The sequence below is a fragment of the Pteropus vampyrus genome, unplaced genomic scaffold (assembly GCF_000151845.1).
Source record: "Pteropus vampyrus isolate Shadow unplaced genomic scaffold, Pvam_2.0 Scaffold330, whole genome shotgun sequence".
Lineage (NCBI taxonomy): Eukaryota > Metazoa > Chordata > Mammalia > Chiroptera > Pteropodidae > Pteropus > Pteropus vampyrus.
The window spans coordinates 156,199-168,108 of record NW_011889111.1 but is presented as its reverse complement, the minus strand read 5'-3'; positions in this window follow the sequence as shown (position 1 = coordinate 168,108).

Here is an 11,910-nt window from a genome sequence, read left to right as displayed (position 1 = left end):
TTGCTTTAACTCTAGTGACTTTGTACTGTTCTTCACGCTTTGATGTGGTTCTCTTTCTAGAAGATGTAATGTTTTATAAGGAAAATCAGAGAATTGGGAAATAATGAATAAATATGTCTCTGTGTGCATATTCAAGATACTTTTAAGGAAAGTTTTAGCAACTTATTGGGTCAACTTGCCTTTTTCAGCTTAGTTGAGGGATGTCCTTGATAGTAATGTTGGTTGCTTTGATTAATTACTTCCAGACAAGGCTGGCTTTAAATACCTCTTTTTTGGTGTGATTCTTTTGTCACGTGGCACCTAGAGATATAGCAAATATTAATTCTATTCCTTTCTTGAAGAGCACAGGAGTCTGGTCAGACCAGTTACCTCTCACAGAATCAGAAATTACTGATTACAGATTGAATCTTTTACATGCAGTAGTGTGTCTGTTGGAATCTGGTTTTCAGTGAACTCATGTCGACCATTGCTTTATTTTTTCATACATGTATTCAACACCTTTCTTTTCAGCATCTACTTTGTGCTGAGAACAGTCCTGGATACTAGAGATACGAATCTAGATTCTAGATAAGACAGAGTCTGTGTCCTCGAGGAGCGGTCACCTTCCAGAGGTGAAGGCAGGAGAAGCGCCGGTTTGGAGGCACAGGGCCTCAGCAGCAGAGGGGCCGATCACAGGACCAAGGCTTGGCGTTTGCCGAGGGAAGAACAGGAAGAGATTGGAGAAAGCCAAGGAAAGGGGGAGCACTGAGTATGAAGGCGTAGAGATGATAGAACATGTGACATCTCTAGGGACGTGCACAGGCCCAGTTATGCCTGTATCCCTTTATTTTATTTCTCGACCACCTCTAGGGATTAGAGGTGGTCGAGAAATAAAATAAAGGGATAAAAAGTCGTCAGGAACCAGCCACGAAGAATGTTGTAAAGTATGCCTGCAGGTTTGGGTAACACTCGAGAAACCATCATCCCTTCCTCACAGATGTCTTTAATGCCTCCTGACCTGTCCTTCATTGTACTCCCAGGTGAGCCACTAGCCTGGGGTCAGCTCACTAGCCGCAGGCTCTGGAGTCACACTCAGACACTCGAACATGGCTGGGGAGAAACACAGCTTTGGTGATTGGTCTCATTTTAAATTCATCATCCCAAAGCTCAGACACTTAGCTCTGCTAAATAGCCTATGGCCCTTCCGTGGAGTGCTAGGTTTCCCACTCTCCAAAATGATTTCACTCCTTTTTCTTTTTCCATAATGTTGATTTTCTCAAAAGTCAATCCCTCTAAGACTTTATGTTTGCAATGCAGTTAAACAGTGTCTGCATACAGAAAGGAGTTAAACGTTACCCGCATTGAAAATGGTGACAGTGAACGTAGCAGTAATGGCAACATGGGTTTCGATGGTGGCGACGCTCCATGTCCCGTCCCAGCCCAGCACCATCAGGACTCCGACCCTGTAAGTCCGCCTTCTCCAGTCCTGTCACTCAGCCGTGTCCATGGGCACATGAACGTCCTGTACGTGTTCTACACACGTCCCGTACGTGTTCTCGCCACCCTCGCAGCCTGCCACCAGCCAGGTGTGCACTCACTCCCGCGATTTCGCAGTGTGTCCTGTGGGGAAAGACTCCTACTCTCTCCACTCACCAGGGCCACTGGCCACCTCTGTGCGGCTCTTCTTTTTACTTGTTTTCTCTGTCCCCGCTACCTCTTGCCACTCCTCTGTCCTGGAGTCTCCTCCTCTATGTTTTGTCAGCATCAAGACTCTGCTAGTGACACTCCATTTCACTACCGAGTTCTTTCCTGGAAGAAAACAGCAAGGTTTGTTGTAGAGTTTTTGCTATTAAATTATTAAGGGAGAAGAATTGGGTTTGAAGATGGCTTTTAACAGTTTCTAGTATTTGTAAGCACTCAGCAATAATTTTATATGGAGTTTTAAATATTTAAGTCAGAAAAAAAGTATTTCACAGGGAGAACATCTTCAAATCTGCAAAACGTTCAGAAAAACTTACAGTCGATTTCAACCATTCTAATTAGGAAACTATCATGTTGGCATAGGAGCGTTTGTTTTATTTAATTTATTCCATTTTATCTGTAGGCAGCATGCAGAGTAGTGCCATTCAGTGTCAGAATTTAGGTGTTCTCCATCACTCTGTGCAAGATCGGCCCAGAGCTAAATGTCATGTTCCTCAAGTGGGTCAATCAGGGGATTCAGGGCCAGCCTGTCATCAAAGTCGGGTTCTTTCCTGCTTAGCTATTCAAAGCAAGCGAGACGCCTTTTTCCTGGGATGATCTGATTGAACCAGCCTGGTGGCGGAGGCTGAGCTGGCGAGCTCTATTACCGTTCTGTTTCATTTGATTTGTCTAAAAATACAGAACCATGAGACTTACATTATTAGTCTCTGGGGAAGGAATCTTAAGGTCACATAGTCTAAGCTCCCATTTAATGTCCCCAACATACTCACTTTTACGATCGCGGCTCCCTTCGCTGTGTGATTACAAAACATCTCAGCCACACGCTGGTCTACAATTTTGAAAATTCGTCTCCCACGAACCTTTCTGACACAGGTTTCACAGTTGTGTGCCTACAGGTTTGGCTGCTTTCCTGCTCATCATGACAACACAGGTCACCATCACAGCTGTGTGATCACATTCCATTTAGTATATATATTATTACATGACTTTGATCTTCTTATAGTCACGAGGTTTTCCTCACAGAGAAGGAGAAACAGCAGAAGCCAAATCATTGCACCCGTGCACAGCTGATTCGAGCACTGAGCTTTGCACTTCTTTGTTATTTTTCACTTGGACGTGACTGCACAATCTCCTTGTCCAGTGTTCAGAGATTATTGGGGATAATGGTGCTGCCGCTGCCGCTGCCGCTGCCGGTGGTGATGGTGATGGTGATGGTGATGGTGGTGACGATGGCGATGGCGATGGTGATGGGATGCGAATGATTATGATAATGCTGCTCCTGATATGACAGCGTTGGTGACAACAATGACAGTGCGACTACTAATATGACACCAGCACTGTTCAACTGCGCATTCTCTGTGCCACCACCAGCACTAAGCACTGTGCGTACACGCCCTCGCTCAGGCCATAAAGCTCCATGAGGTAGGGGTGGTCTCCATTGGGTAGACGGACACGTTGAGCACTGAACCCCGCCTCGCTGGAGGGGCAAGCGTTCCAACCCAGCCTCCTCGAGCCCCCAAACTCGCTGACATAACCATAGGCAGTGCACAGACACACATCCTGCACCTTTCAGCGGACTCTGCCATTGTCTAGAAAGTTCCTTTGTGTTTGCTTTGTGCTTCTCCTCTTACCACTTCACTTTTAAGCCATTTTTCGTCCAAGACTCCGGAGTCCGAGGTCTTTTCTGTTGTCGCCCTTGCATCTGTGGGGTTATACTAAAGTTTTCATCTGGAACTTTGAGAATCAACTTTTCCTAATATCTGAGTCCATGACTGGCGTGCCCGATGCATCACTCATTAGCTCATGCAGAAATAATTTTCTGTCAAAATTCATGCGATATGCACGTGACTAAAATGTTTTCGATTTAGTCAGATTCAGGTCTCGCGGAGAAGTTCCCGCGGTCGCTTCTGCGTCCCGGCGTGTGGGACGGCGACGCAGAGTGCGGCAGCCGAGCACCGCGGGGCCCCGGGCAGAGCGCCGGGCCTCTGCCAGGCCATCGGTGGCTCTGGGTTCCCGTTCGTGCATGCCCTTTGCTGCCAGTCTTATAAGCCGTACCCCGTCACTCCCTTCTTCTGTCGGGTCCGACATGCTTGGTGCTCTGCCCCGCACAATCGTATGTTTCCTGCGTTCATCTCAGGCGCCGCTCTCCTGGGAGCGAGCCTGGATCCGAAATCCCAGTCGGCCCCTTTGCTGCGCTCGTACCTATTTTGTTCTCCTGCACCTGGCGAACGCCAGGCCCAGGTTCATGCCGGGCATGTTCGGGGGACGCGCTCAGCCCCACCTTTCACGCAGTCACTGGCGTGGCGCGGCTCGTTTGGGCTCTTCCCAGGAGCTCTGGCGGGACTGCGGTCACGTGTGTGAAAGCACCAGGTTTGATGTGCGTCAGAAGAGATAGCAGCGGACTCCGAAGGCACGAAAGAAAGGGCTTTGGCTCATCTGGAGTCTCAGGAAGCGCTGAGAAGGAATGACCATCGTTCTGACACCTGCGGAGTGGACAGGGGTCGCCTTCGCATGTTTATTTAGTGCCAGAGCTTCCTGCAGGCCCGAGCCAGGCATCCGTTAACGAGCCACAGCCTCAGCCCCTCCCCGTCACTTAGCGCGTGAGCGTCTCTAATTCTGTGTCCTTCTGCACAAAATGTGCATGTAGCTTATGGTAAATGTCCAGTGAGATACCTAGAAGTGTTCTTGTGAAGTGTACATTGACTTTCGATCATTCCTTTTATTTTGCTTCTGATTTATAGAATTCGCAGGATGGGTCGCGGGGGATGCCGGCAGTTCTCTGTTCTGAATCCTGCACAGGTTGCCACACTTCCGCTTCTCACTGGTACTCAGAGCGAGGGGATCAATTCTGCAGGAAATCCGCAAGTGGACTATTAACATAGATATCACAACATCAGCCGCGTGACGTGGGTCTGCTCTTCGGTCTCCTGTGTGACAGTCCTGCTGTGTCAACGGGCCGCAGCGCATTTCTCCAGCAATGTATCGAGCTCCTCTGTGAGTCGCCGTGTCAGGGGCTGGGAGGCAATACTGTCCTTTGTCTTAAGGAACTGCTTGAGAAGGCAGTGTCATTCCACCAGGATTGAGGTGTGTGAATGTCACGGGATCCTGTCATTTTAACTCCCTCACGACAGTGTTAAAAGGTGCTGTATGCTTGACCCTAACTAGACAAAGGACCTTTTATGCCGAGTCTAGTATTGGGGAACGTGTGGAACAGATGTGCGTTTTAAAACAATGGCCGAGACACAAACCCCTCTGTTTCCTTGAACTCCTCCCAGCACTGGTGCAGTCCCGGTGGGTCCCCATCGGGAGTGATCTGGGTGGGGCTTTGCTGGGCGGGACGCACAGTGGGCGCACACCCTGGAGGGCGGGTCGTGTCCCCTCTTTCTCTATTTCCAGTTTTATTCGTTTATTAAGAAGCTATGATGAGCTTACACACATCTGACTCCAGTGAATATAAAATAACCTGGATTTCCTCCTGAAATTTCCTTTCAATGTTTAGGAATAACATCATTTCAGTGTGCTGTGTCTGATCATTCTGCAGACCCTTAGCCTGTGACAATGAGAGGACAGTTCGTCACTAGCCTGGAGGTAGCATTCTTTTCTGAGCCGCTGGTGACTCTGTATTAACTGGCTGCCGTGGGCCAGCTCTTCCTGCAGTGAGAAACGAGGACGTGGCTTGTTTCCTGAGCAGGCCTGTTGCGTGGCAGTCTTCTGGAGAGAGACTTTCGGTATTTTCGGTTATTTATTAAGGAGTTTCTAGCGCTATTGTCTCTCACCGCTGCACGTGGTCCTGGCTGTTTATGTTTTATGATTTCATTTGTTTGTGTTTGTTTTTGGTGGGAGTGGAGGTTTGGCTTAGATTGACCAGAGTTCAAATAGAGATACTACCTAAATAACCTTGACCAGGTTCCTTTCTGACTCTTAAGTCATTTGTAAGCTCCCAGGTTTGCCGTGGTGGTTAAATACTATAATGTGTGTATCATGCTCTGGGGGAAGCTCAGTGCATAGGGACACTAAGTGAATATTACCTTCTTTCATTGTGGATGGTTCTATGTTCTATTATACCTCTGTCTACATCTCTATGTTACATGTGGTATACATATGGTGTGGCTATGTATATATATCTATCATCTGTCTATATCTATTTATGATATATAGAGTGTATGCAGTGTGCATGTATATCTCCATCTATACCTCTACCTCTACCTGTACCCGTATCTACATCTACATCTGTATAAAACATAATTAACGGAAAGTGTTTTGAGGTGCTTCTCCAGCACTAGACGTGGATGGTGATTCACAGTCTCCTTCACCCGATGCCTTTTGCCCAGTGGTTTGTGGAGAGTCTGAATTGAAGAAGGGGTTTGAGTTGAGGGCTGGGTGGAAAACACCATCTGCACAGTGAAGTAGAGAGAAGTATCGATTATATTATCAAGGATGGTAGGAAAAACTGAGCGACAGGACAGAGTTCAGTGGCTTGTAGTTTAGAGGTGTCACGTTGTTGTAAACTGTGTCCTTTTTCCTCATAAGACCGGAATGCTGAGTATACAGCAGTGTGATTTTCTGGAATGGATAGCATGATTATCCGTGTGAAATAATATTTGAATCAAAGATGCCACGTTTGTTTCCTAAACGTTTTCTGATTTTAATGTGCTAAATGACCAAAATCAGTGCAGACCCAGCCCATCCACAGACACTAGATGATGGAGAAACGGTAGTTTACGGTGATGCCCTCCAGACCTAGGGGAATGATTAAGTTAGAATCAGTGCGTTCTGCTTAGTAAAGCAGGGAACCTGTATACGTCAACAGAGAGCACGAGCTACCTTCCTCTTCTCCCACGCAGTGGGTCCCTCGCCTGCGGCAGGCTGGGCGGCGTGAGCCACTACGCCGCCTGAGCACAAGGTGCTTCTTGAAGTGCATTTGCTGGCTGAGATCACTAATGTAAATTCAGCCATTTAGTATATTGGAAGCTATCGACTTTGAACAATAATGCCCTTCAAATGGGAATAATTTACTCTTAATGCACTTATGGATAAAGTCTGATAGCCAGCTGTTAAAGTACCTGTTAAACGAGGAATATGACAGAGCCCATTAAAGAAACATGAGGATTTTTCAGTCCTGTGGCTACGTTTATGCTTAATACATACTCTCTTTTCCTAAATTTTGATCAATACTGTAGTTGCTAGGTCTCATCTGACTGTCATTGGTTGAAATGGTGATTTTTTTTCCCCTAATAGTTTTGGTCTGGGTTGATTGGCTTTCTGTCTTGGCAGAAGTATAAGAGATCTGTGTTTTGAATTGTATTTGTAAATCGATTAAGTCATTTAAGATGCTAGACGATAGTGAGATGATATCCTATTTTTATTGGTAACATGCATGCTCTATTAGGGCTGCACGAAATGGGTAAAAAAGATCCACATACACTTATGTTAGCAACCTATTCAGAGACTTTCAATAATTGACTCTAGAAAGTAAAAAAAATATAAACCTTTTAGTGAAAAAGCAAGATGAATTAATAACATCATAACTGGCAAGGAAATTAGGTCGTGTACCTTCGTTATGGTTTCCTTTGTTACTTTCTTTTGCGAAAACAAACATGTACTCATTAAATATTAGTGTTTTATGAAATATTTTATTTGGAGAATCATACAGATAAGAAATTATACTCTTTTTTTTGCAAAGCAATAAAACAATATCATAGAAATATAGGAAAGTAGAACAAAAATGAAAAACTGGAACAATTTTTATCACTTCACATGTTCTTTACTGGTCTGTTTCTTTTCGGTGGTGTTGTGGGCTTGTTTTTCTCTACTTCCTTGTAGTGTAGAGAAAAAAAAATTCGCTTCCTTGTAGTATATATGTTTTTTCCATATGTAGCTTTTCACTTTACTTGGTCAAGTAAATTAGCTAGCGCCCTCTACCTTTAGTAGTAGCGATAAGTAAAATCTTTGGGCATAAAACAAGGAGCCAGCGATTCCACTACTTACGGCCTCAGGCCTTGGTTGTGGTGGTTTACGGGGAGCACGGTGGTTTACGGGGAGCGCGGTGGTTTATGGGGAGCGTGCAGCTCCAGGAGCGCAGCTCTGAGGCGGATCGCATCTGTGCTCACTGCAGGCCCCCGGCAGGCAGGGCGCCGAGGGGCAGGACCAGCGTGCACCATGAGCCTGGCGCCTCTTCCTGCAGGAATCTTCGTAATAACCAGGATCTTTCACGTTCACATAGCGTTTAATGGAATCAATGTTCCGTTGTTAACATAGCTACAATCCTAATCATTGGGAATTTTATAAAAAGTGACAAGGTGGACCTCTTCATCTGTGACATGGAGATGACGGCTGGTAGGAGGAGACGGAGGGAGGCAGGCAGGACCTGCTTCCGCGTGCCCACTCCGCCTGGAATTCCTTGGACTTTTATGATGGTTCCAGAGTTATGTTCAGAGTGGGAGGTGAACTCGCTGAGTCACTGAGCCGCGGCTGTGCGACTTGCGGATGTTGGATAGAGTTCCATCGAATATTTAGGTTTTCGCTTACTTTTATCAGTGATCGTTCCCTATTTCTTGCTGCGGTATCCCGGGTTCCATGCTATGCCTCCTGTCTGCAGACAGACCTGACAGCGTTTCTAAGTTGTTCAGCTGAGAGAACCATGGCAACGTGGTATGTTTTCCCCGCCAGAATCAGAGCCTTTTTCCCCCTCTCCTACTGTGAACCGTCATTGACACTTGCCGCGCCCAGGTCGTGTGGAAATTGCAGGATAACATTTCGCTCAGAAGGCTTCCTTTTTACAGTTCAGGTCTTATTTAGTCTTGCTTTTTTTTGTGCTTTCCTTTGCTTTAGTACAAAGGGCTACTAGGGAAGGGGTGGTTCAGGAGCGGGTGATGGGGGCTTTGGCAGAGGGCAGGCCTTCAAGTCCGGCAGAGACCCGATGTGGGTAGATGGGGATGAGTATGCCGGCTGGCCCCCTGGAAACTCACTTCAGTACGCTCTCCTCGGTTTTGAACTCGAAAACCTATTTTAGGTATCAGTCTTAAGGACAGGCTTCTGACTAGAGAACTAGGTGCATTTTAATCATCGTCCTTTTCGAAGGCAGGCGAGAAAGGGATTCTGTTAGCCCAGCAGGGTGTCGACACAGGAAGCCAGGCCAGAGCTGTGGAGGAGGAGGAGGTGACGCGGGGACACCTGGGCAGCGAGCGTCAGGCCATTGCGCTGCGGCTTCCCCGCCCTGGGCAGTCACGTTGGGCGCCCTTCCAGCGTGCGGCCCTCTGTCCCCGGAAAGTCCATTTCTGTCAAGAGGCGGGACCCCAGTACTGTCTTCTGTGTAACTGAACTTCATCGAGACAGGCTCAGGCTTTACCTCTTTGCATCACCTTCACTAGGAGAGAGGACCCAGCGTGTGCCAAAGGAGGGGCCCTCTGCGGACACTGTAGAAGGGAGCCGCAGGGTGTCTGTGGCTTAGTCGGTTTAGCGTGCATTTATCCAGTGCGCTATGAGTCAGGCGTCGCTCTTCGTGTTCACCAGGCGTCGGCGAACAGCAGAAACAAACAGCCCCGTCCTCACAAGCTTATGTTCCAGGGAGACTCGTGGCAATAAATTAGACAGCATGAGAATGAGCTTTACTGTTAGAGACATAAGCCCCGTGGATGGCGGATCTCTTAGAGGTTAGCCGCCTCTCTGGGAAGAGTCACTGTTCACCAGGCACGGGAAATATGCCGGTGGCACTCGAAATAATTGTATATAACATTTAACTTCTCATTTGTTTGTATTTTTGTTTCCCTTTAGCTATGCTTTTTGACATACTTCAGAATTCCGCGTAGACATGACCTGTAGTGAGTGTTCTTGACTGCCGGAGGCTGACCCCTTTCTCCGTCCCTCCCTTGCACAGGGTTTTAGAGGTCATTGTCCGTGGGTATCTACCACCTTGGGGACAGGGCCATCTTGCTAAGACATCTGGACCCTTTAAAAGCAAGGACTGTCTTCTGCGTGTGGCAGAGAATGTAGGTCCTTAAGTTTAATATAACTGACTTTTCTATGACTAGATTAACCAGAGCAAGTGAAACAGATCAAGTTCAGCCTTGAGAAGTGTTTCAGGACAAGCTATTAAAAGGATGCAAAGTGACAGCCAGTTACAGAATTGCTAAATAAAGTTACTGGATTCGAAACAAGGCGAGAGAAGACACCAGGGCAGAAGCAGGTGGCTGTTCCGAGCAGGCAGATGCGCGGGGCTCGGCCGCACTGTGGCAAAGCCGTGGTTCTGAGGCTGCACTTTCGCACCGTGTTCAGAACTGCCTGGGTCCTGGCGGAAGGAAGACAGAAGTAACGCTTGGCAGTGGTGGCTGGCCTGTCTCTCTCCGCGAGGCAGTCAGTGGCGGGCCCCAGACGGGGGTCGGAGAGCACAGGAGAGCTATAGGCGGAGGGCGGGCCCAGCTGGCTTCTGGGGCTGTGACTCCCGCAGTGCTGAGAGGCCCATGTGGGCCCAGTGCCCTGGAATGCCGAGGATTTCCAGGAGCACACGAGAGCAGACGCTCGGCGCAGTCGTCGATGCTGGCAGGTGTTCCAGCCGTTAGCATCCACCTGAATCTCGTGTGTTCCGTGGTCCCCAACTCAAAGGCAACAGCTTTCTTTAACTGATAGTGGCGATTCTTTTCAACTGTGCACTGGGAAGCGCCTATTCAAATGTGGTCACATCAGGTCTGCCGCGTTGTGGCTGGGTCCGGGGATGAACAGATTTCCACAAAAACGAGCTGATGTGCTGGAGGCAACTTTGCCATGGTCAGTCACTGTGACCTGGGGGAAGGACTTGCCAAGCCCTCTGCAGGTATTTTTAAAGTGAGGTTGTTCCTCATCAGTCACAAATACTCTAAGACCCTTTCGGTTACGGAGGAAAACAAATGTTTCAAGCCTTTACCTTCCCTTAATTTTTTAAAAAAATTATTCTACACAGAACTGCTTATTGGATAGAAGAATACCATGGTACAAACAGCACCTGTCTTCCAGGCTGGAGGCCTGGGTTCTGGTCTAGCTTCTTAGCTAAGAACATTGTGCTCATCGTCTAACTCTTGTATGACCCTATTTTATTTTCTGTGAAATAAGATTTTTTGAGCTGGAACAATCGACATCTAGGTCCTTTCAGCTGTGAAATACTAGTTCTGTTAGAGTAGCCATAAACAAGACATTTAAGAGAATTTCATAAATATTAAATATCATTGGCAGAAATGTTTGCAAGGGATTTCTCTGAAAAGAAAACAAAGATTGTGGCCAGATGGAGGGATGGGTCCAGTCACTGCTGAACTTGCTCAGCGAATGGACGGACTCTTCTGGGGACTTCTGCTGGCTCAGGGTTACTCCGAATCGCTGGATGGCAGATGTGATGCCAGCACTTCTTGGCCACCCTGTATGGACTGGCAGGAGGCGGTCGGCGGCTCACAATAGTAAACCTTTGTGTGTCTGTTATTGCAGAAAGTTTAGGGAAGCAGCAGGGTGGTGGCCGAGGGGAGCGGAATTAGCCAGAGGAATAGGAAGGTGCTGTTCCATTAGGCTCGTCAGTCATTCATGAAAACGGCATCACTCGCGGGGCGAGGCGCGCTGGCTCCTGCGCCTTCAGAGCCGGGCCGGACCGAGGGAGAGCAGCTGAGGTCTGGGGACAGCGCGACGGCTCTGCGTGGGCATCGGGTCACACAGGACTCGCCCTGGAACCCCGCTCACCAGACTGAAACCTCGCTGTCCCCAGGAGTACCAGCTGTTTTTTTTCAAAGGCTTTTTTTGTTGTTGTCGAATTGAATGTTGTTTCATTTTTAAGTTTAGACTTAGCTATTTTCAATAACCCCAGCCTTTTGTGATCTTATAATAGCCTAGTGTTATTCAAGGAAACAAAAAGCTTGTTTAGAAACCTGCCAGCTCCACGTTACGATCTCCTTCAAGTTCTGTTCTGTTTTTGAATCCCCTAGACCATTTTCAAGTTGTTAGCACCAGTAAAACAAGTAGAAACTAAACCAAAATGTAATTCCTTTCTACGCTTCCTTTCTGGGATGGTCTTTACATTTCGCTTTTAGTTTCTATCCTGAAAGAGTTCAACTCAACAGACACTTATGGCCGTTCTGCCACTTGCCCAAGCTCTGTGGTGTCCTGGGGATAGGGGTGCTGAGGCCATGTGCCCACCCTGAGGGGTGTCTGAGCACCTGGGCAGTTTTCCAGTAAAGGAGAGATTTCAAAATGGTGGCGGACGTGACAGATGCTTCG